The sequence below is a fragment of the Nycticebus coucang genome, chromosome 8, assembly GCF_027406575.1.
Source record: "Nycticebus coucang isolate mNycCou1 chromosome 8, mNycCou1.pri, whole genome shotgun sequence".
Taxonomy (NCBI): Eukaryota; Metazoa; Chordata; class Mammalia; order Primates; family Lorisidae; genus Nycticebus; species Nycticebus coucang.
The window spans coordinates 120,681,536-120,708,529 of record NC_069787.1 but is presented as its reverse complement, the minus strand read 5'-3'; positions in this window follow the sequence as shown (position 1 = coordinate 120,708,529).

The following is a 26,994-nucleotide window of genomic DNA, read 5'->3' as shown; positions in this document are numbered from 1 at the left end:
TCTTGAGTTTTAATGATTGTGTCTTTCTAGGAACTTGTACATTTCATCTCAGTTGTGATTATTGCATAAAATTGTTCATTAGATATAACCTTATTATGTTTTCAAGATCTGGAGCATCTGTAGTGATATCACCTCTCTTATTTCTCAAATTTGAAATTGATGTTTTCTCTCTTTTTCTCCTAATCAATCTTGGTATAGTTGTATAATTTTAAACAATGTTTTCAAAGAACCAGCTTTTATTTTATTGATTGTCTCTACTTTTTGTCTTCTGTTTCATTGTATTCATCTCTAAGCTTTATTTTTTTCTTCTTAGAGTTTAATCTGCTATTATTTTCCTAATATTTTAAGGTGAAATCTAAGAACACATTTTGGAGTCTTTTTTCTGTTTTCTAATATGTGCACGTAGTACTATACATTTTCTTCTAAATAACAAATTTAGTGGCAACCTACACATTTTGATATGTTGTTTTCATTTCCATTAATTTCAAAATAGATTTTAATATGTCATATTTTTTAATCCATTACTTATTTAGTATTTATTAAGTTTTCAAGTGCTTGGGATTTTTACAAATATCATTCTGTTTTAAATTTGTAATTTAATTCCATATGGTCAGAGGACATACTTTCTAGTATTCAAGTTGTTTTAAATTTATAGAGAATTGTTTGATGGCTCTATTTTGACATCTATGTTATTGTAAGACTTTTAGGTCCTTTTTAAAAATAGCATCTGGTATTGTGGTACCATTATGAAATGACCGTCATTACTGGTAATATGCTTTCTTCTGAAATCCTTTTTTTCCCTGATATTCATGTAGACACTCTATTTTTTTTTTTTTATCTTTTCAAGATGAGGTCTAATTATCTCGCCAAGACTGATTTTAATTTCTTATTTATTTATTTATTTTTTTATTATTAAATCATAGCTGTGTTAATTTCAACTCAAACAACTCTCCTGCTTCAGTCTCCCAAGTAACTGGGATTACAGGCACATGGTTTATTTTTTATTAGCCAAACTTCCCTTTTTTATTATCATTATTATGGTGTGTCTTTTTCTTCGTTTTACTTTTAATATCTCTTAAAAAGTAAAAGTCTTTATATTCAAGTGCATTTATTATAAGAAACACTCTTCCTTTTCATTGGGGTGTTGAGATCACTTATAGTAATGTGATTATTAATATGGCTAGGTTTAAAGCTATCATCTTCCTATTTTTTCTCCTTTTTCCATATTTTCATTGGTCTTCTTTTACTGTACTATATTATTTAGGTTTAATTGAATTTTTTATGATTCCATTTATCATTTTTGGTTTATTACCTATAACTCTCTGTTATTTCAGTGGCTACTTAAAGTTTATGGCATATATCTTTAACTTATCACATAGCAGTGTGTGATAAATTATGGCCCGTGAGGCAAATTAATTTCCGGTCACAGGGAAAGGTATTCTTTCACTTGTATGAACACGAGCTCTGTCGAGTGAGTGCATAAATTCTGTTTCCCAAACACTAATGGTTTGGTGCAGCCGCTGCTGAGCTAGTTTTTTTTTTTTTGCAGACGCTTTCAGGACATTCTCACCCTTTTACTTATGTCTCCTCCTGCCTTGTTCCTTCTCACTTCTCCAATCAAAAACCTCCAAATTGCCTCATTCTATGACATTTGATTGCACTACTAACAGGATTCCTAAAATAAGAAGTCATGTCATCTGTTATAGATGATATCAAAGAATATAATTTTTTCCACTGGAGCTAGAAAATTGCCTTTTATTTTCTTGCCTTTTATCATATCTAGTTCTGTTCCACCTTAGAAAGGCAAAAAGCAGGTAAATATGAAAGTTTCCTTTTTCTGCTTACTAATGCAGGCGTAGACATTGCAATGTGATCCACAGACATAAGTGAATATTTCACAAAATTAACTTTCTGACAAAAGAAATAATCGTTATTACTTCAAATGAATAGATGTGAAGTTGATGGATTACGGCATATGCTACTAAGCCATAGAAAAAAATAAGTAGAATATTCAGGGAAATATTATTAGCTAATTATTTGCAGGCAATAGTGCGTACCTTTAATCACTTTCCCTTGGTGGTTTATCATCTTTTCATACTTTACAGATAATTTGAAATGTCTGTCTTGTGCCTTTAGTAAATATTCAATAGTTCAGACTATAATGGGAAACATATAATAGAAAAATGCTGTACAGACATCTTTAATTAGTCAAAATATATGAGGCAATCTCGTTAAACTTTACACCTCACATCGAAATAAACTTCAAGTAGGCTGAGTTTAAAAGTGTATGTGATATACATATATGTGTGTATAATCAGAAACCTGCCAAAATATAATTGATTACATTTAAATTCTTCTAAGCAGTAAAACGATATTATATTCTGACACGTATGGAATATTAGAAGACAAAAATGAACAGATCTTATTAAAAACTCTAATTCCCCTTTCTAGCAAATATAGAAAGCAAGAAATTGATATCTATATGTGATGGTTTATTTTATGTATCAACTCGATGAACCAAAGGCCACCCAGATGCTCAAATATTATTCTGGGTGACTGTGCATGTGTTTCTGACGTGGCTGACATTTGAGTGGAGCAGGCTGACCTCTTTAATGCCAACAATCTTATCCTATCAATTGAAGGCCTGAATACAACAAACAGGCTGTCTCTCTCTCTCTCTTTCTTTTCTGGCTGCTTGGCTGACTTTTCCTGTCTGACTAAACTTGAGTTTTTTCCTGCCTGTGGATTTGAACTCACCCATGAGCTCTTCCTGGTCTCGAGCACAGTAGCCTCCCACTGGAGCTGTAATATAGGCTTTCCTGGGTCCAGCTTACTGCACAACTGCAGATCAGAGGACCTGTCAGTCTTCATGATTGTGTGGGTCTATCTGTCTGTTTATCTCTATCTAATCTATATCTATATCCGTATCCATATCTATATATCTATCTATTATAGCTACACTCACACCTGTAGATAATTTTCTCCTGTTGATTCTACCTTTCTGGGGACCCCTAACTAATATCACATGTTAGGCGAAGAATACATGGATTCCAATAAACAAGTCTAGGACCTGCACATTCATTTCATCTAACTGTACATACAATTAATCAGCAAAAATTTGGATTAATGATCTTGTTAGTCAACAAAGCAGTATCATGTTTTACTATTAAACTAGCAAAATCGTTTTTAAAACTTATACCTAAGGCTGTGAAGGTTTTGTTGAAACCTGCAAAATAATCCATTGCAAGTAGTAACAATTTGTTAACAACTTTTTATGATAATAACAATGTGAGAAAATATGTAGGAGCCAGAAAACTGCTTGTGCCCATTCCTTCCAGTTATCTAACATGTAGGAATTCTTCCTAGGGAAATAATGATAAAGAAAAAAAGCTACATGCATAAAGATGACTGCAGTTTTGCATACCATGGTAAAATACTGGAAACAGCCTAACCAAAAAAAAAATAAATAAATAAAAATAAAAAACAACCAAAATACAGAAATGGTTTAAGCACCTAGTGAAATGAACAGATAGTATATATTCACTAAAAAGGTGATCATAGCAATAATTTTAAAAATACTGCTTGTAACCAGGCTCTTCAGAAAATAATCTGAGGTACATAACAAGATACACACACTGCTATAAGAATAAAATGAATTGAAGATGTATGTGAGTTTCAGGAGAAGTGGAAATTAAGTAGGAAAAAACAAAGCCACAGTTAGTACTCAACAGACCCCCTACTGTCCCACCTTCTTTATTGGGAGGGAGCCACAGGTCATGTTCAGCAATTCTAGCAGCTAATTTGCAAAAAGAAAAAAAAACTTACAAAAATCTAAAAAAATTTAAATCTCATAGAAGCAGAGAGAAGATTTGCAGTTGCCAGGAGTTGGGAAGTTGGTGGAAATGGGGAGGTGTTCATCTAAAAGTACAAAGTTACAACTGTGCAAGAAGAGTGAGTTCTGGAATTCTAATGTACAACTTGGTGATTACAGTTAATCACACTCTATTGTACACTTGAACTCTGTGAAGAGAGTTGATCTTAACTAGTCTCACCACACACAAAAAATATGTAAGGTGATGGATATGTTAATTAGCTGGTTGTGGTAATAATTTCATGATGTATACATATATCTAAACATCATGTTGTATACCTTAAATATATACATTTCTTTTTTGCCAATTATACTTTAATAAAGCTGTGGGCAAGGGAGACAACAAAACTTGCATATTGGTTCATTCCTGCTTCTGCAACAGAATATTATAGACTGGATCACTTACAAGTACTAAAAATTCCTTTCTCACAGTTCTGGAGGTTGGGAAGTTCGAGATCAAGGCACCAGCAGATTCTATGTCTGGTGAAGGGTGCTCTCTGCTTTTAAGATGGTGTCTTGATGAGGGCTCTGGAGGGAAGAAACGCCAGTCTCTCCCATGGCAAAAGAGACAGAAAGGGAAAGGGGAAAAATGGACCTGGGTGCTTCCTTCAACTTCTTTACAAGCTCACTAATCGCACTCTTGGGGGCATTACCCTCATGACATAATTGCCCCCAAATATTCTAAATACTATCACATTAATGATTAAGTTTCAACATATGAATTCTGGGGGACTCATTTAGATTGTAGCATCTATATTGTTTAAAGGAACAAACTAACTAGCTCATGAAATATGAGCTACTTTTCTGGTGAGTCCTTGCAGGCACAAGATCAGACATACTTCCTCCATTCTCCCGTGTTTCATTGGTAGCCTTTACTTCTCCCTTCGTGCTGAGAAGTGAGTCACCTGACTGAAGAATTTGGGGGAAAGGGTATGAATAGCTCAGCCACTTCCTCTTTTAGAATTTCTGGAACCGATCTTGTCTGCTGAGAGTCTACATTCTCTGTGGCTCCAGAGAAAATTTCAGGATAATTTATAATGAACAGAAAATTACTTTTTCACAGCTTTGGAGGCTAAGTCCAAAATTGAAGAATTGACATCTGGTGAGAACCTTCTTGCTTTCTCATCCATGGCAGAAAAGCAGGAAGGCAAAAGAGGGTAAGAAAGAGAGAAAAGGGGGCTATGCGATTCATTTACAAGAAACCCCCTCCTGCAATAGCAAACTCACTCTCACATTCCAGCATTAAATTATTCATGAGGGCAGAACCTAATCATCTCTGTTAGGCTCTACCTCCCAACACTGTTGCATTGGGAATAAGTTTCCAATACATGCTTTCAGAGAGACACATTCAAACCATGGGAACTAGCCCCCCCAATTTTGACACTGAATCATACTCTTGCATTAGACAGAGCAGTGAGGTTTTCATGGATATTTCTTATAATGTGCCCCCAAAGAAGACGTGATGCTTTGTGAGTGATGACTGTATGAGAGGAGGCAGGGGAAGGGACGTTAGGGACAGACTGCAGGGGCATCAGAAGGGATTGACATGAGCTGGATCTCTCTGGAGATTCCAGAGATCTCTTCAGAGGCTGAGTGGAGCATGAATTAGAACTGGTGACTTTAAGTTCTGTAGACTAGGATTTTACAAGTAAGCTTATTACAATAAGGTAGGATGGGATCCTAGGAAGCAACTGTGGGGAAAGAAACCAGTAGGTGATGTACCAACAAGCAGGTTGCTACTGTATGTAACTGGGACTCAATCCCAAAGGGGAACTCTTGAGATCCCATTAAATAAACTTCAAATTTGTCCTCCTTGAGCTGCAAGTGGGCTGGAAAGTTTGCTACTGACTTTTATTGGTAGAGGGTTTCTCTGGGGCTACCACCCCAACATGTCAGAGCATGCTCCTGCAGCCAGTGAAGACCCTCAGGCAGAAGGCCACAGGTGCGTACAGGAGGAAGCTTTGGGTGTGAATGGGAAAAGGGGCACTGATGGAGAAAATGCCCCTGTTTGGGTTATGTTTTGTCTCCGTGTATCAAAGCAATATAGTTGGCCCCATCTCAACTTTAATAATCCTCAGGAAACTCTTTTGCCAATCTCTGCTTCCTGCTTCTCTCTCCAGAAAAATTCCCTTGGTCAGGTCAAGGAGCAAATCCCTCCCCAGTTTCCTTTGGAAACTCTTTCTTTCCCTTTTACCTTTTTTTTTTGCTCATAAGAATTAACAGAGATCAATTCCATCTAGGCTCAACCGATAGTACTAAGGCAAATATGTTTTCATTAAAGCTGGAATACCAGTTATGATATAGTCTTACTGACATAATGACTCATGTTAAATGTAGATATTAAACCAAAATATCCATGTGTTTACTTAAAAAGCAAGATCATTGACTCTTTCAAGTGGCAAAATTGTTCAAAAATATAGTAATTAAAATATACTAATATGAAACCAGTAGATGACAACTACATGCCCACGGGAAAGAAAAACACAATTAAATTCAAGTTGGGGGAGAGGGGAGGAGGGAAGTGGAGAGGACATGAGTGGGGGGGGGTTGGTAAGCTGTTACCTAATGGGCACAAGGTAAAGGTATATGGCACACTCCCTGGGTGAAGGCCTCAACTACAACTTGGACTTTACCTAACAAATGCAAACAATATAACCTAATTGTTTTGTACCCTCCTATTACTCCGAAATAAAAATAAATAAATATCCACTGAATATCTAAAAAAATTTGTAATAGATTACCAGATTATAATACCCTGTTTCCCCGAAAATAAGACAGTGTCTTATTTTAAGGTGTGCTCCCAAAGATGCGCTAGGTCTTATTTTCAGGGGACGTCTTATCTTTCCTGTAAGTAGGTCTTGCTTTCGAAGGATGTCTTATTTTCAGGGAAACAGGGTACTATTCCTATATATAAAAACAATGAAAAAAAGCATTTCTATTAGTTTTTGAAAAGCTGTTTGAAATTAACTTCTATGGTTTTTAATAAATAATTTATTTTCTCCCTATAAACAGAAAAAGGAGATATGTCCATGCGTAAAGTAAATTTTGAAAGACAGGTGCTATCAATTCATGTACTAGGGTAGACATCACCTCTGGAAACGCACCAGGAGAGACACTGCCATCTGCTTATTGTATCAAAACAAGTTCATTTTAGAATTTAAGGATTTGTGATGAATACAGTAAAGGTATTATCTGAAATACTGTGATTCAGTCCTTGAAAACTTAGAGTGTCATAGGAAGAGGATGCCTTTGTAGCCATCTCAGGCTGCCATAACCAAATAGACCATAGACCAAGCAGCTCCAGGATCAGAAATGTATTTTCTCACAGTTTTAGAGGCTGGAAGTCTGAAGTCAGGATGCCAACACGAGTAGGTTCTGGTGAAGGTTCTTTTCCTCTTTGACAGATGGCTCCTTTCTCGCTGGGTCCTTGCAGGGCAGAGAGTCACGACAGAGGGAGGGGGAACAGGAGGAGGGAGCAGGGGAAAAGGAGAAAGAGGGGAGGGAGAAGGGGTGAGAGCAACGGAGAGGAGAGAAAGGGGAGGAGAGAGCAAGCTTCTTATTAAGGGCACCAATCCCATCGTGAGCCTCCACTCTCACGACCTCGTGTAAACCTAATTATTTCCCTAAAGCAACCCATCTCTAAATATAATCACATCAAGAGTTGGGGATTCAACATATGAATTCGGAGTGATTGAGGGAGATTCACTTTGGTCCATTGCGATGGATCTTGAACAGTTTCATTCAGAAGTGAATCTTATTCCTTTACTCAAGGAATAAGTAAAACAATGTGGATGAAAGAATTTATGCAAAAAACGGACGCGTTTTTCTAATCCCAGCGTTGGAGAACATCACTTATCAGTGCCTTAGTTTTCTCAATGGCAAAATGAGACACTTCAAGCAGAAGAAATTTTAAGTTTCTGGCTGTCATACACAAGACAGAATTTACTGTTCTGGAATTATGTTTTTTATAGTCTATGGTTTTTTTTGTTTTTCCGCTTTTGCACCCATTTGGCATTGTGCTACTCAGTGAACTGCGCTCACTAGGACTGTGAGTCTGGGAGTGCTCTCAATCTGATATTGAGACTGCTTAGTGCATGCAAGGGTTGTATGGCTATTAGATCACAACAAGCTTCTGGGACACAGCCAGTCCACTATCCTTGACATATGTTGTAAGTCCAGAATGCTGAAGAAATTCCCTAATTTTATTGTAACATGAACAAACACACACACACACAACGCCAACAGTTCAACTGTTCTCTGTTCACCACATTTGCTTGTTTTAGCTAATTAATTTGGGGCTTATTTCCATGTTTTAAATTGTATGCTGTATTACTGCTTCTTAAACCTTCAGTGTTATGCTTTATCAATTGCTTTTCTATCATGGAAGATCAAAAACAGTATCTCCCCATACCATAAACAGATACCTTTCTTGTTAATCTATTTTTCTAATTGTCATATTGTCATTTTGGTCAAATCAATGTGTAATGTTCATATTGCTATGACATTAACAGTTAAACTATATTATAAACCACGATGATTTTTCCTTCTCTACCTTTTTGCAGATCTTCAGAATGTGTTTCTTGGGACTTTTCTACGCAGACTTTTCCCTCAGCTTGCAACATTTGTCTTCTTACTTTCCACTTGTTTTTACAAATATGTATTATTATTTCCCTCCTTTTTGACACTAAATGTAGTATATTGTTAAAGTGTACTAAATTCTTGGAATTGGAGTCTGTTTATTTGAAAATAAATGTTCATCCATGCCACACATATTTATTGAGTGCCTAATATGAGGTAGTAAATTCTGGAACAACAACAAAAAGAGGCATCTTGTATTCTGCAGGGACTTAGATACTGTAAAGCTTCAAACCAACCAAGACAATTGCCTCTAAATGCAACACTTTTTGTTTTGCTTTTGCTTTTAAACAAGAAACTAATTTAAAATCACTGAATGTGAAGATATGGGCTTATCTGTTTTGAGCTCATAAATATGTAGTAAAATGCTTACCCAGCTGAGATTTACATCATCCCTTCAAGTCACCAGGTTTTTGTTTAATGAGTTGTTTTCTTAAAGTCACTTAGCAGAACTAGAGGGACCTAAATTAGTGTCAAGCAAAGTCACCCAAGGGTAATTAAATCCCAAATCCTCTTAGTGAATTAATTCACTATCCTATGTAATGACATGCTCTGTCCTTAAATTTATTTGAAAATAAAAGTAGTTTTTCACACACAACACCACACCTTGCTTAGCTAACCCTTTTCTTATCCTATGGTCATTTTCTAGAAACACACTGCAGATCTTACCTACTGTCCATCACCTGTATCTATGTGGCTTGCTGTCTGTCACTTACCAAATTCTCTGCCTGCCTGTGGGTGATCAATAATATAACTGGCTAGTTCAGGAAGACCCAGATCATTGATTCAAGGCAAGTGACAAACAGCATGACAGCCGTATTTTACTTCCACTTCTAAAAGATGGCAGGTCCTCATTATAACTATTGATTCTGTAAACATGTCACGGATAGTAAATACCTTTGTGACAATAACTGCCCAGTGAAACTCAGAGAAATGATAAGCCTGTCGTTAACCTTTGGAACAACTGAGAGTGGTAGAACCAAAATTTATCATTTATAGAAGTGGCATGTTCATATTTTAAGGATCATTTATGTAAGGGTGCAGTGGGTTTCAATCTTCAAGAGTTAGGCCTTCTTAAAGAAATTGCTAAAATAATTAAGTGAATTCTAATACTAGAAAAGAGGCGTAAATACTTATTCTCAGAATTAAAAATCTTTTCATGGGTCCAAACTCAGAAACAATAATGAAAAAAATTCATCCTAATTGTTCAAAGAAACTCTACAAGGAAAATGATAATATTTATATATACTTACTTTACATTTTAGTGAGGAACTTCTCGTGAAACTTGATGTTTCCTGTTATTTAAAAATATTTTTATTTATTTATTTATTTATTTTTTCTTCTTTTTTATTTTTATTAAATCATAGCTGTGTACATTAATATGATCATGGGGCACCATACACTTGGTTCATAGATCATTTGACACATTTTCATCACACTAGTTAGCATAGCTTTCATAACATTTTCTTAGTTATTCAGCTAAGACCTTTACATTCCACATTTACTAGGATTCACCTATACCCTTGTAAGATGCACCGCAGGTGTAATCCCATTAATCCCCCTCCCTCTACCTACCTCCCCCCTCCCTTCCCTCCCTTTCCCCCTTCTCCCTATTCTTAGGTTGTAACTGGGTTATAGCTTTCATGTGAAGGTCCTACATTAGTTTCATAATAAGGGTGAGTACATTGGGTACTTTTTCTTCCATTCTTTAGACACTTTACTAAGAAGAATATGTTCCAGCTCCATCCATGTAAACATGAAAGAGGTAAAGTCTCCATCTTTTTTTAAGGCTGCATAATATTCCATGGTGTACATATACCACAATTTATTAATCCAAAATAATCTATGGAGTTTACTGTTCCCTTTTTCGTTTTATTATAATAAAAATTATATAATGTTGTGAAATCTGATTATCTAGAATTTATGTTTATCCCTCCTTTCTAATAACTGAAATGTAAGTATTGTAGAATCCACTGTAGGTTCCTGCCTGACTGCTTCAAACTCATCTCATAGAGTTGTTATGAGTCTTCTCAGCTCTTTGTAGGTCATGTCATTTGGTGGCTTCAGAGCATCTAGATTTTAAAAACTCCCCAAATGATTCAATGTGCAGACAGATAGAGTTGAAACCAGGGGATCAGTGTTTCCAAAGTCCTGAGAACCACCTATCTCAGAATCGCCTGGAATCTTATCTAAGTTGTAGATACCTGGCCTCAACCTCAGGCCTGGGAAAAGCAGAATCTTTGGGAATAGGCCTTGAAATATTTGTTTATTAAAAAATGCCTTTACAATACTCAGGACTGCTTCCATGGCTAGGTAGAACGAATGTCCGGATGTCATGATGATTCCTGATTTTCCTTCCTTTTATGTAACAGAAACCCCTAAAGCCAAATGGTAGCCAGAAGCTTCAGCTTTACTTTGGTCTGTGGAGTCAGGCTGGTTATCAAGATTTGTTTGTTCACTTATTTTATTTTTTGACACCCCCCCGCCCCTGTTTGCTATGTTTTTGAGATCCCAGACCAGTTAATTTCTTATTTTTTCAGTTTAATATGAATTCTAAAATATTAATTCTTTAAGAAAAATACAATTTTTAGAAGTTTGTTAGCATTTAGCAAAATAGACAGTCCTGGAAACTACTAGTTAGAATGGATGTTGGTACAGTCTTGGGAAGATGAACCTTTCCTCTTGGGAAGTTTAGAAAGGGCATGCTGGGCTTCCATGGCAGGGTCCAACATATCCCTGCCCTTCAGTCTGGCTCTCTCCCTTTCCCAAGTAGATTCTGGGAACCATCAATCCCTAGGTTTACTTCTATCCACAGCTCCAATCAATAGGAACCCACACAGAACATCACTACTAGTGGGTGTTAGTCTTGTTACCTAACTGTCTCTTGTTCTAGTTTTCCAGAAAAATTCTATTATTGCTTTCCCCTAAACACTGTGATATGTACCAAGGCAGGAAAAATGCAAACAGATGAAAATAATACCAGCCTGAAATGAAAAAACAGACACCTATAGAATTTTTTACTTTCAAATTTTTGTACTCATGTTTTTGTCATTTAGTCAATTGTCCAATTCTCAAAAAAGTTTTGATATTAGCTTAATTTTAGTACTTCAGGATATGCTAAGTTTCAAGTCTTAGCTTTACATTATAAAATGCTGCCCAACAACCTAGGAAATTAGCATACTGTTCATAACATGTTCTTAGGAAGTAGAGCAGAAGTTTGCAAAAATATTAATAATTCTATCATTTTCTTTGGTGGTTTTGCCAGTGTTGTTTTTATTTTATAAAATCACTATCCCTTAGAAACAGATCCATTATTTCCATACTTTGGGTATAACTAAACCATATTAATTTTAGACATTCCTTCAGGTAAAAACTGCTAACATGAATAGGAAATCCCTGCTCTCACACCATCGATCAGCTTTTCTAGGGCTGTGCTCTCTCACCATCCCCACCTTGTACCCACATTCTCCTGTTGTAGCTGTAACAGATGACCTCAGACTAAATGGCTCAAAACAACACAAATTGACTCTCTTGTAATTCTGCAGGTTACACGTCTAACAGAGGCTTCACTGGGCTAAAGTGAAATACCGGCAGGGCTGTGCTCCTTTGTGCAGATCTAGGGGAGATCGATTTCCTTGTTCTTTGTGGCTTCTTCAGCCCCCACCCCCCATTCCACTGTTCTCCATCCACCAACAGTGAGTTCAGTCCTTCTCACATCACATCTCTCTGACCTTTTCTCCTGCCTCCACTTCCACATTCCAGGATGCTTGTGATTATATTGGGCCCATCCTGGCAATCTGGAATAATTTTTCTATTTTAAGGTCAGCTGTTTAGCAACCTTAATTAGTTCCCCTTTGCCATGTAAGGTGATAGAGTTCGCTAGTTCTAAGAGTTAGGCTATGGATATCTTTAGGGGTCCGTTATTCTGCTTACAGACCCAGTTAAAAAATACATCAAACATGCTTTAAAACTACAGATTAAGTACACATTGGACAATTGATAGTTAAGAATTAGGTTCTTGAAGAAATTTTGAGAAGTCAGAGCTCTACAAGGGAGAGATAGGCAATTATAGCAGAGCCAAGCGAGGGCTCTTTTCTGGTTAGAGGAGTCTGGTTTCCACAGCGACCAGGAAAGCATTATCTGCGGTTTTACAGCTTGCCTCATAGGGCATCCACCCCGATTCCAGCATGAACAAACAAGGGACAGAACACAGAGCTCTCCTGGCTACACACTAAAAGTCCACGGACTGAGGAGTTTGCTGCATAAATCAGTTTCCTCCAGCTTCTTTTGCTTCCCACGGCGTGCTAGGCAACATGCAGAAGTGAATTGAAAGGCATCATTCATGCAGGGCGGTTTTCCTGACTGATGAGCTGACTGCAATGGGAAATGTATGGCAAACACCTCGAGTTCACCTGAGGATATCAAAGCCTTTAGTGCTATGGAAGAACGTCAATCTGAGGGTGGGGATTTGCTTTAGGTGGAAGCCAGCTTTCTGTTCTCTGAATTTTCATCTTGGTATAGCTTGTGATTAATAGCATGGCCTTTGGAATCAGACAGTCCAGATGTAAAGGTCTGTCCTTCAAGAGGTTTGTAACCATGGTACTTGATCTTTTTATTCCTTACTTTCCACATCCCTAAAATTAAGGTAATTATTATTACCTTAGATAATTAGAGGAAAAAGCAAGATAATGTATTAAACTTTAGTACAATGTTTAGCATTCTGTAGGCTCTCAATGGAGGGCAGCAACATTTATTTTCTTTCCCTTTCAATCTGTTAGACTTTATTGTCTTAAATTCCAGATAAAATATTATGGGAATATGAAAGATCTTACCTCTTACCCATAGAAAAAATGCTATTGAGTTTTTATTCCATTGATATACTATTTGTTGAAATATCTTATTTTATAGCATCTTAATTGGACAAAATATTAAATCAATTAAGTGAAAATGAAAATTTTAGTTAAAAGGGATCTTCAGCAACACGGAGACCAAAATTCTCATTATTGTGCAAATTACAGTTATCTGAGAATATAGATTATTTCAGTCTGTTCCCTTTGAGTCCCTTACACTCACATTCCACGATGTATTTCCAGTATTGGCTTCTCGTTTGTCTCCTATTGTCATCCAGACTCTGAGTCTGCTCAGTTCAGGCATCCACTGTTGAGTATCTAGGTTTTCCTGTTAACAAAAATCATGGTCATGTCAAAGAGGAAAAAGGCAGCCCCCGCAAACAATATTTGATAGAGGTATAGGTGGAGTATGATGGAGTCTTTTCTTAAAGAAGGGATAAATCTTCCACCTGGACTTGGTCTCAGCTACTGTTCATTGCACGAGCTAAACACAGGATCTGGTCATAAACATGATAGAGAACAGAGCACTTCAGGACCACAGGTATTGATTCAAACACACACACACACAAACTCCATTCCCCACTAGTGAGTAACCAGCTGTGGGCTTTTGCTGGAGCTTTCTTTGCAATAGAGATAAGAAATGCCACATGTAATGTGATTTTGAAGCAAGTCAATCTTATTTTACCACTTTATTTTTTTCATTTCAGATGAATATGAGGGTAGAAACAAGCAAGTGAAACTTTAGGTAGTGAGAACAAGGAAGGCAAGATAACAGCCCAGGGCTGCTGGAGAGTGTGAGTCCGTGGGACGATGAAGAGTAGAACCTGAACGAGGTAGGACAAAAAAACTGCTCTGGCTGGAACAGACCAAATCACCTATCTAGTGAGCTAGTGAGGAGACTCTAGAAATTCATTTTGAAGTGTAGTTTACAATATTTATAATTTCTTTATGTATAATTATACTAAAGTTGTGAGCAAATATTATATACCTAGCTCTTAATACATAGTAAAGTTTCAGTCCATTTCACTATTTTTTGTGGTCTTCATGAAGCTGCCGTCTAAACACTCTCTATTTATCCCTCCAAATAAATATATAAAGTCGGCTTAATCTTCCTCGTTTTGTCCGAATTCCAAGTTCTGTTTTCCATAGTGTGGGGGCGGGGGTCCTGCTTGATCTCCGTTTGACCTCCTTCTCCTTCTCTTTCTTTTTCTCCCTTATTCTTTGCTTTTTTCCATTTTTTCTTTCTCACACATGTCCTGGCAGTAGGTCAGAACTGATGGCCTTCCTCTCTGTGTTCCTGGCTAAGGAAGCACTGTTTTGAAAGTTAATAAATGGCATCAATAAGGAACAGCTTCCATATAATCTCAGCTGGCACACTTCCTCACTGGTCTATTTTGGTGGGTCCTGTAAATACCTCTTACTTGAGACCAGGTAAGAGTCTTGAAAATTAATGCTGTTTTTGGTCATTTACATCTAAAGACATGATTGAAGTTTGTGTGTAACGCAACCCTCTTATGGTTTTTCCCACTTGATTAGCCCCTGCTAGCATATAAATGCCCCTAGGGCAATCCGTTTTGTTAACCTATGTATTTCAGCTGCTGGGCACATGGTATACACAAAAGTATTTACTGAATGAGTTGCTGTTGGAGAACCTGAGGCACAGCAAAGTTTCAACATTATGTGGGGAATTGGCGAGAGTAAAATGGGTAAGGAAGCCACACGTTGGTTGCTTAGAGAGCAAACAACTTATGTATAATTTGTATAAGAGGAACTTTGCTCTCCCAAAGTATCTCATTGTCTTACTTTCATACGATTGTTTTAAGATCTTTTCATCACGGTATTAAAAATTTGGGTATTCATGTAGTATCTTAATTTTCCATAGTTACCACTTTTGAGAATCTATTGAGCGGAGCTGACTGTTCTCTCTGTTCTTCACTCTCACCTTAGCTGCACCAGCCTGGCACCTGCACTGCACAGGGCCAGTTCAGGGGAGGACTGCTGCCATGACTTTGCAAACTATTAAAGCATTTGTTACAGCAGAGAGCATAAAACAGTATTAAGGAGCATCTATTTATTTGTAAGCTATTAAATACATTATAAAAATTTAATAATAATAATATAATAATGAGCTAGTTAGTCCTCAGTACTCAAGTTAAATATAATGACCTTACCTATAAAATTATCAATTAAAAATTATAATTTTAGATTATTTCTGAGCAAGATGGCGACTGAGTAATAGCTTCCTTGCAACTGGGCATCGTGAGTCTGGGGAGACAAGACTCCAGGCATCTCTGGCTGGTGGGATCTGCGTATAATCATCCTTTTGAAGACACAGGGAGTCAGTGAGAGACTTCTGGACCCCAAGAGGAGGACAAAAGCAGTGGAAAACTGGCAAGTGGTTGTGTGTGTTCATTTGGTCTAATCCCTCCAGTAGCTCTAAGTACAGCAGCAGTGAGAACGCAAACTGCAAAGGCTTTACCTGTGAGCTGTTTTGGTGTTTTTGGACTTGATACTCAGTTGAACTGCCTTGTGAGAGTTTGGGAAGGACTGCAGAGAACTTTGGGTGTTGTCTAGGGCCCCAGACTGAGCAGCTGAGCTGGTCAGAGCTAATAGTGTTCAGCTGTGGGCTGTGTGAAGCCATTGTGAGATAACTGCCCCAGTAAGCTCTGCCCTCAGGGTCTCACAGCAAGGATAGGGCAGGATGTAGTAATCTAGTTACTGAGCAGCCTAAAGGCAGGGACTGAGCCACCTTACAGCCTTAACCCTCAGGGGCAGAGTGAGACTGGTTTTGGCACACTGGATAAGTGGATAGACACTTTAGCAGTGACCCCAGTGACAAGAGTTTTCCTGGGAAAGCTTCTGCTTAGCCAAGTTTACAAGTTTAAAGTGCTTTTTAAAAGGGCTGAGGAGAGATTTAGGGTCTCCACCCTGTGGGGTTTGAGAAATCAGCAGAGGACTCCAGTCATATCAGCATTGTGATTAGCATCTCATACCCCAGAAGATCACCTGTTGCCCAGACAATATTCAACAAGATATATGTACTGCTTTTTGGGGGTTAGTTTTTGTTGTTGTTGTTGTTGTTTTGTTTTTTAATTTCAACCTTTTCCCTATAGATTTTTCTTTTCTTTCTTTTTCTTTCTCCATTTTTCTAGTTTAAATACAATTTCCCATTGTTGCCTTTTTCAATAATTAAAACTTCATTTTTGCTAGTGTTTTTACCCCTATTATTTGGTTTCCCCCCAATTTTATCCTGTAAAGTTTTCTGTTTGCTTGTTTCGGTTTGATTTATAGCATTTTGGTCTTTCCTCTCTACTTGGTGGAGGTGGAGTACTGTGTCTGATCAGGCTAACAAAGAGCTGCTGACCTCAAGGGAACCACCCAATATGGCACACCCAGAGGTTGGGTTTTTTTTTTAAGGTTGTGTCAAAGTACCCTACTGTACCCTACAGAGCACCTATACTGCTCTGTCTCCCTCTTTCTGTGCCTCTCTTCTTTTTGTCAACATTTCCTTTTACCCACCCCCTCTCCTTTCTCTTTTTTCTTTTCTTTCTTTCTTTCTTTTATCCCTTCTTGCTCTTCAACCTTCTCATCCTTCTGGTCCTGTACCAAAGGGACTCATTGAAATCCTAGTTCACAGGCGCAGCAACTTAAAGAGCAAGAGGAAGTGAAAGGAAAATTAGGGCAAGGAAACAGATAAAAGAAATCACTCATGAGGAAGAATCAGCAGAAAACTCCTGGCAACATGAAGAACCAGTTCAGAGCAACCCATCCAAGGAACCATGAGGTAGCTACTACAGAGGATTCCACCTATAAAGAAATGTTAGAAATGACAGAAAGGAATTTAGAATACACATGATGAAAACAATGAAGGAAATGATGGCAACAATGAAGGAAACTGCTGATAAAGTGGAAAAATAACAAAAAGGAAATCCAAAAACAGAATCAAATAAGAGATGAATGATATGAAGAATATAGAAAGGATATAGTAGAGCTGAAGGAACTGAAGCAGTCAATTAGGGAACTTAAAGATGCAACAGATTAGACCATGCAGAAGACAGAATTTCGGAGGTAGAGGACAAAGTTCTTGAGATAACTCAGATAGTTAAAGAGGCAGAAAAGAAGAGAGAGAAAGCAGAACATTCACTGACAGAATTATGGGACTTTATGAAGCATTCTAACATATGAGTTATAGGAACGCCAGAAGGGGAAGAAGACTGCCCCAGGGGAATGGAAGACATACTAGAGAATATTATAAATGAAAATTTCCCAAATATCACCAAAGATTCTGACACACTCCTTTCAGAGGGATATGGGACCCCAGGTCGCCTCAACTCTAACCAAGCTTCTCCAAGACACATTGTGATGAAGCTGTCCAAAGTCAAGTAAAAAGAAAAGATGCTTCAAGCTGCCAGGGGTAAATGCCAGTTGACCTACAGGGGCAAATCCATCAGAGTGACTGCAGACTTCTCTAATGAAACTTTCCAAGCAAGAAGGCAATAGTCGTCTACCTTTAATCTACTTAAAACAGAACAATTGCAGCCCATAATTCTACATCCTGCTAATCTAAACTTTAAAATTGACAGAGAAATCAAACCATTTACTAATATACAAACATTGAGGAAATTCACCACAACAAGACCAGCTCTACAGGAAATACTTCAATCTATTCTACACACTGACCATCACAATAGATCAGCAGCAAAGTAAGAACTCAGAAATTAAAGGACAGAACCTAACTTCCACACTGATGCAAAAGATAAAACTAAGTAATGGACTCCCACAAAATAAGATGAATAGACTACTACCACACTGATTATCTCAATAGGTATTAATGGCTTGAATTCCCCACTGAAGAGGCATAGATTGGCTGACTAGATTAAAAAACACAGCCATCCATTTGCTGTCTGCAGGAAACACACCTGGCTTCAAAAGACGAAAACTCCGAGTCAAGGGTTGGAAGACAATTTTTCAGGCAAATGGAATTCAGAAGAAAAGAGGAGTTGCAATCTTATTTTCAGATACATGTGGATTTAAAACAACTAAAGTCAAAAAAGACAAAGATGGTCACTTTATATTGGTCAAGGGAAAAATACAACAAGAAGACATTTCAATTCTAAATATTTATGCTCCCAATTTAAATGCTCCCAGATTCTTGAAATAGACCTTACTCAGTCTGAGCAATATGATATCTGATAATACCATAATAACAGGGGACTTTAACACTCCTCTTACAGAGCTGGACAGATCCTCTAAACAGAAATAAAATAAAGATATAAGAAATTTAAATGAGACCCTAGAACAACTGTGCTTGATAGATGCATATAGAACACTCCATCCCAAAGATAAAGAATATACATTCTTCTCATCGCCCCATGGAACATTCTCCAAAATTGATCATATCTTAGGCCACAAAACAAACCTCAACAGAATCAAAAGAATTGAAATTTTACATTACATCTTCTCAGACCATAAGGCACTAAAGGTGGAACTCAACTCTATCAAAAATGTTCAACCCCACACAAAGGCATGGAAATTAAACAACCATCTATTGAACGACAGATGGGTGCAGGAAGAAATAAAACAGGAAATCATTAGCTTCCTTGAGCATAACAACAATGAAGACACAAGCTACCAAAACCTGTGGGATACTGCAAAAGCAGTTTTGAGAGGAAAATTTATCGCTTTAGATGCCTACATTCGAAAAACAGAAAGAGAGCGCATCAACAAACTCATAAGCCATCTTCTGGAATTGCAAAAAGAAGAACAATCTAAGCCTAAACTCAGTAGAAGAAAAGAAATATCCAAAATCAAATCAGAGATCAATGAAATTGAAAACAAAAGAATCATTCAGAAAATTAATAAAACAAAGAGTTGGTTTTTTGAAAAAATAAATGAAACAGATAAACCTCTGGCCAGAATAACTAGAAATAGAAAAGTAAAATCTCTAGTAACCTCAATCAGAAATGATAAAGGGGAAATAACAACTGATCTCACAGAGATACAAGAGATCATCTCTGAATACTACCAGAAATTCTATGCCCAGAAATTTGACAATGTGATGGAAATGGATCAATACATGGAATCACACCCTCTCCCTAGACTTAGCTAGGAAGAAATAGAGCTCCTGAATAGACCAAATTCAAGCACTGAGAGTAAAGAAATAATAGAACAGCTTCCAACAAAAAAAATGCCCTGGTCCAGGTGGATTCACACCAGAATTCTGTCAAACCTTCAAGGACGAGCTTATTCCTGTACTGCAGAAATTATTCCAAAAAGTCAAGGAGGAAAGAATCTTCCCCAACATGTTCTATGAAGCAAACATCACCCTGATATCAAAACCAGGAAAAGACCCAACTAAAAAGGAGAATTTCAGACCAATCTCACTTATGAATATAGATGCAATAATTCTCAACAAAATCCTAGCCAATAGATTACAGCTTATCATCAAAAAAGTCATACATCATGATCAAGTAGGTTTTATCCCAGGGATGCAAGGCTGGTTTAACATACACAAGTCCATAAATGCTATCCACCGTATTAACAGAGGCAAAAATAAAGATCATATGATCCTCTCAATAGATGTAGAAAAAGCATTTGATAAAATCCAGCATCCTTTTGTAATTAGAACACTGAAGAGTATAGGCATAGGTGGCACATTTCTGAAACTGATTGAAGCTATCTATGACAAACCCACAGCCAATATTTTACTGAATGGAGTAAAACTGCAAGCTTTTCCTCTTAGAACTGGAACCAGACAAGGTTGTCCTCTGTCACCTTTACTATTCGACATGGTGCTGGAAGTTCTAGCCAATACAATTAGGCAAGACAAGGAAATAAAGGGAATCCAAATGGGAGCAGAGGAGGTCAAACTCTCCCTTTTTGCTGAGACATGATCTTATACTTAGAGAATCCCAAGGACTCAACCACAAGACTCCTGGAAGTCATCAAAAAATACAGTAATGTCTCAGGATATAAAATCAATGTCCACAAGTCAGTAGCCTTTGTATATGCCAATAACAGTCAAGATGAGAAGCTAATTAAGGACACAACTCCCTTCACCATAGTTTCAAAGAAAATGAAATACCTAGGAATATACCTAACAAAGGAGGTGAAGGATCTCTATAGAGAAAATTATGAAATCCTCAGAAAGGAAATAGCAGAGGATATTAACAAATGGAAGAACATATCATGCTCATGTCTGGGAAGAATCACCATTGTTAAAATGTCTATGTTTCCCAAAGCAATCTCCCTATTCAATGCCATTCCTATTAAAATACCAACATCATACTTTCAAGATTTGGAAAAAATGATTCTGCGTTTTGTATGGAACCGGAAAAAACCCCGTATAGTTAAGGCAGTTCTTAGTAATAAAAATAAAGCTGGGGCATCACCATACCAGATTTTAGGCTGTACTACAAAGCCATAGTGGTCAAGACAGCATGGTACTGGCACAAAAATAGAGACATAGACACTTGGAATCGAATAGAAACTAGAAAATGAAACTAATATCTTACAACCACCTAATCTTTGATAAACCAAACAAGACCATACCTTGGGGGAAAGACTTCCTATTCAATAAATGGTGTTGGGAGAACTGGATGTCTACATGTAAAAGACTGAAACTGGACCCACACCTCTCTCCACTCACAAAAATTGATTCAAGATGGATAAAGGACTTAAATTTAAGGCATGAAACAATAAAAATCCTCAAAGAAAGCATAGGAAAAACACTGGAAGATATTGGCCTGGGGGAAGACTTCATGAAGAAGACTGCCATGGCAATTGCAACAACAACAAAAATAAACAAATGGGACTTCATTAAACTGAAAAGCTTCTGTACAGCCAAGGAGACAACAACCAAAGCAAAGAGACAACCTACACAATGGGAATGGATATTTGCATATTTTCAATCAGACAAAAGCTTGATAACTAGGATTATAGAGAACTCAAATTAATCCACATGAAAAAAGCCAACAATCCCATATATCAATGGGCAAGAGACATGAACAGAACCTTCTCTACAGAAGACAGATGAATGGCTAACAAACACATGAAAAAATATTCATCATCCCGATCTATTAGAGAAATGCAAATCAAAACCATCCTGAGGTACCATCTAACCCCAGCAAGAATGGCCCACATCACAAAATCTCAAAACTGCAGATGCTGGCGTGGATGTGGAGAGAAGGGAACACTTTTACATTGGTGGTGGGACTGCAAACTAGTACAACCTTTTTGGAAGGAAGTATGGAGAAACCTCAAAGCACTCAAGCTAGACCTCCCATTTGATCCTGCAATCCCATTACTGGGCATCTACCCAGAAGGAAAAAAAATCCTTTTGTCAAAAGGACACTTGCACTAGATTGTTTATTGCAGCTCAATTTACAATCACCAAAATGTGGAAACAGCCTAAATGCCCCCCCAACCCAGGAATGGAGTAACAAGCTATGGTATATGTACACCTTGGAATACTATTTAGCCATTAAAAAAATGGAGACTTTACATCCTTCGTATTAACCTGGATGGAAGTGGAAGACATTATTCTTAGTAAAGCATCACAAGAATGGAGAAGCATGAATTCTATGTACTCAATTTTGATATGAGGACAATTAATGACAATTAAGGTCATGGTGGGGAGGGGAGAAGCAGAGAGAGAAAGAAGGAGGGGTGGAGAAAAGAAGAGCAGAGAGAGGGAAGGAGGGAGGGGTTGAGGCCTTGGTGTGTGCCACACCTTTTGGGGGCAAGACACAATTGCAAGAGGGACTTTGCCTAACAAATGCAATCAGTGTAACCTGGTTTTTGTACCCTCAATGAATCCCCAACAATTAAAAAAAAATTGTGATTTTATCCTTTAATTTTTCCTTCCTTCTCTTTTCTTTTTTCTTCCTGCTTTCTGATTTTCCCCCCCCCTTTTCTTATAAATATTTATTAAATACATACATCTGCATGACTGCCATGCACTGGCTTGCAGAGTTAAGTCAGTTCTCATTGTCAGAAGCTCGCCTTCTAAGGGAGGCAGCAGCAGCTTTGACAGTATGATGCAGTATGGTCCTCTCTGTCGAGTGGTGCGTCTGAGGGGTTGTGTGAGCACAAAGGATAGTGACTCAGTTTGGGCTGTGATTAGCTTTAGGAGGGGTTCCCAAAAGAGAAATCTTGAAAGATGAGTAGGATTTCTACAGGAAGACAAGGGAGACAAAGTTTTCTCCAGCAGTGTGAGTGTGTGTTTCTGGTCTCTTTAATTTCCATTTTCTCTTCATTTTTTTTCCTTGTGAGCAGAATCTTGTCTGGCAGCTTCATGAGTCACTGAAGGTTTGGCACCCTCAGCCCCAGGGGTTAAATATTGACTATCCTTACCCGATCCTAACAGTTCCATTGCCCTCATCATGGCAGGTATAAGAGAGGTTACAAGATTCAGTTCTAGCCCCTGAGATAGATTTGAGAGAAAGTTGACTGTGGAGATTCTAGGAAATCCCGTGAGAGGTTGAGATGGTCTCATTTAACCTTTATATGGGGCGATGTCAGAACATGGAATTTGAAACTAAGAAATATACTTGCCACTGCCGGAGACAAATTTGAGAAAAAACACTTCTAAGAAAAGCATTAAGCCATAAATAAACCAATCCTGGAACCACTGACTGGAAATATGATTTCTTATTATGTCTGATAGTAAATTACTCTAGTTTGTAAGTGATTCTGAGTGATGAAATTATTCTGATAAATTACAAAGCTCAGTCTCAGAGGTATAAATTCTCATAGTTTGACATTCTGCACACTGATATTAAAGACCTGACCAATGTTTTCTGGGGACCCTATCATTTTGAAATGAGCAATTAAGGGTGAGTAAGCAACAATTTCCATTAGGCTGAGGATTAAGGAGAAGGGCCAACTCTCATAAACCTATGTTTTGTATTTAGTAGTTATACATACATCTCTCTCATCTTATCAAAGTTCCCTTAACCTTTTCCCCCATGATCTCATTCATATTTTTGAAGAGTACAGGATTGTTGTTTTATCGAATGTTCCACAGTTTGTATTGATCTGACTGATTTTTCATTTATCATAGGTTCAAGTTAAACCTTTTGACAAGGACACAGTATCACGTATGAATATTGTGTCATCACGAGATTGTCCCATCACAGTTTGTCCCATGATCAGTTGCAATTACTTTGACCACTTGATTAAGATGATGTCACCATATCTCTTCATTATAGAGATCTGTCTTCTCTTTTAATATATTATATGTGGGTAATACTTTAAGACTGTGTAAGTTATCTTCTTATCCAATAATATGCATCTATAGTTTTAGCGTCCATTGATAATCCTTGAGTATTATCAGTCACTACACTGGTAGGTGAAGTATTTCTACTCTTATTGTTTTATTAGCTAGCATTCTTCTGCAAAGAGCTTTGTCTTTCCTCACATGATAGAACTCCAGCCTCCTTGGATCCGGATATCGTACTCTTAGTAATGCAACCTAAATTGCAATAAAGTATTTGTCACAATCAGGACACATAGTTCACTTAAAAAAAAACAAACAAATTTTAATTTCATTTGAACATGTAGAATTTTAAATCATATATGGCTTATTACAGCATTGAAGAGTAAGAATTAATTAGAAATGTTCAGATAATTCAGAGGGTAGCTTGCTTTTTTTTTTTTAGCATCTTGACTTATTTAATTTTTATATATTCAAACCTCTCTGTGAATTACATGTATCTTTTTGGCCTCTTACAGTAGTTGATTTACCTTCTGTCACTGGGCTGCAAATATATGCCTAGCAATAAAAGTCATCACCTACTATTTATGGAAACAATTGTAACACTATCTGCGGCTACACAGTTATGTACCAGTGAATTTTCTCCACTGCAATACTGTATGTTAACATATCAAGGCTTAAATGTTTTTATTGCACGCTAAAATTAAATGAGAATTATAAACCCTAAACATAGGAATCAGATGATACAATATTGCAACTTCCCTGTAGGAAACCCTTGAGAGACTGTTAATATTTAAGCATATTAATTAAGCAGAAAATGCACTAAATGGCTGGAAAATAGAATCATCTGGCTCACTCCTCAAAGAATATAACAGACTGTAGACACTAAAAATCATTTCTTTTCAAGGACATGCTGATAGGTTTTTTTGTTTGGTTTAGTTTGGTTCATAAAATCGCATGAATTCCTGAACTAGTGTTTCTCTCATGAGCATAATCATTCCCCAAACAAGCTTATAGAAGAAGCAGATGTGGCTTTTCATCCCATAAAGACTACATGGAGATGTAGCAGTTAAACATCCTTCTCAGCTGCATCTTCATAACCATAATTTGGCATTGCTTTTTAATTTATCAAATTGAAAAAAAAACATAAGGCAGAAATTACAAGTCATTTCTCTCGTTAGTTATCCTGATTACACAGATTCAGCATGAACAAGACAGATGCTAATTTGTGCATAAAGCACATTCCTTTTGACAGGAAAATATACGTAAGTTGTAGCTGCAAAAAGACAACAAGGGAACTGTTGAAAACCATTCTGCGATTTATGTGGAAAATTTCCAGTGAAAGACAGGAGTTCTTACTGTATCACATTAACAATAATTCCTAGATAAAGAGTGTGAGTAAAAGCACCCAAACAAAAGTCATCCCATGGAGCCAGGTGGCTCAGTGATTAAAAATTTTTTAACCAGTGTGAATCCAAGTAAATCAAGGAAGGGGGTTTGATTGAGAGAAAACAGCTTGCTCAAGTGTAATACCGTTTCTGCTACGTAAATCCCAATGTGACCTTCAGCAATTCCCTTAATTTCTTTAGGCTCCTGTTATCGCATTTCTAAATTCAAGACGTTTGGGTTACATGATGGCTTGTGTACCTTTTAGCTTAACATTTGGTATATGGATTCTATTTTTGGTGCTATGTAGAATGAGTTTATGAGCTAAGCAGCTATGAAGTGTCATAAATTTAGAGATAAATAAACCCCATGACAGGTGGACTTTCCTCAACCCCCATTATAACCTAGAAAAGTTGTTATTAAAAGCAACTAGTTTCCTGATAACCTTCTAAGTGCCTAAATGCCATAAATTCAAGACCCAGAAGTGGAACAAGGATAATAAGCAGCAAGAATGATGGCAGAGCTAGGCTTTAGAAGAGTTTAGGACTAAAGTTTAAAGCTGAAATCTGAGCAAATTTCTCCTACTTAACCTGCAATAAAATCATACTCTTTTTTTTCTCGATGCTTAGTCAAAATGCTACGAACCCTATAAAACCTCCCAACTGCTCCTGTCCCATCTTGTTTTCAATTCTATTTCTCTGTCACTGTGTCCTTTGTCCCTTTAATTCGATCTTCTATTATAATTAACTATAGTACAACCTCTGTAGTTCACTACCTGCCTACCTTGACCACCTCCTTCACGTGACCCAAATCACAGACCTGACAGGCACCACATCTACTCACGCTTGGTTCCTGTGTCGGCCACCTCTGCATATTGACCAATTTGTTACAGTTTGTTGGGTGGTCAACTTACAGAGGTTCTACTGTATTTATATGTTAATACTTCCCACTGTTTAATACATTTCTTGAGCCCTTAGACACTTCCCCTTCACTTTTATGTTCATTTTTCTTTCCTTTTATCGCCCACACCCAGACTCTATGGTCTAAATATAGTACACACTCAAATGCGCTTGTCAAAGTGAGTATTATTTTGATCAACACATGTGAATACACATGAAAGAGCATCAAAATCATTGAATTTGGGCAGAGGGTGGTGGCTCATGCCTGTAATCCTAGCACTCTGAGAGACCGATATAAGAGGATTGCTGGAGCCCCAGAGTTTAAGACCAACCTAAGCAACAGAGAGAGATTCCATCTCTACAAAAAAAAAAAAAAAAAAATTAGCCATGTGTGATGGCATGGGCCTCTCGTCCCAGCTACATGGAAGGCTGAGGCAGGAGGATGGATTGGGCTCAGGAGTTTGAGGTTGCAGTGAGCTATGAGGATGCTACTGCACTGTAGCTCCTCTACAGAGTGAGAGCTTGTCTTAAGAAATAAAAAAGATCATTGAATTTCAACAGTTTCTTGATGGAAATGACCAGTTGCCTTAGTTCTGCAGATGCAATCTCTGAGCATTAGTCTTATTACTCAAAGTAAACATCTCACATAAATTAAAAGAACCAACTTCTCTGCTGCAATTATTATTGATTAATAATTACTGATATGTATTTTCCACTTTCTGTTCTCATTATGACTGTGAGCACTTAAGTTCTCATTAATCTCCGGTGGACACGTAATAAGACTCAGCTTCTGGAAGTCTGTGAATACGTCTTCTCCAGCCCTGCCCTTCTGTGTCTGGCACTGACTAAGCAGGTGCACTGTACGTGTTTATTGACGGGAACAATACTTACCTTTTGGGAAGGCTAGGATTTGGTGGGGGAACTTTGTAGAGAAAACAATAGATTAATTTTTTTCTTGGATGAATTACAAAAAGGAGGTACATCCAAGAAAATTGTAAGTAATTGCAGTTCTCTATGAACTATAGTAGTTATAATATTTTTCATAGTAACTAATGTCTTTGTAACTAGTCTCAATTTAATAATATATTACTTTTTAATTAACTCACATCAGGGGAGAGTAAGGCTCAGCTGAACACC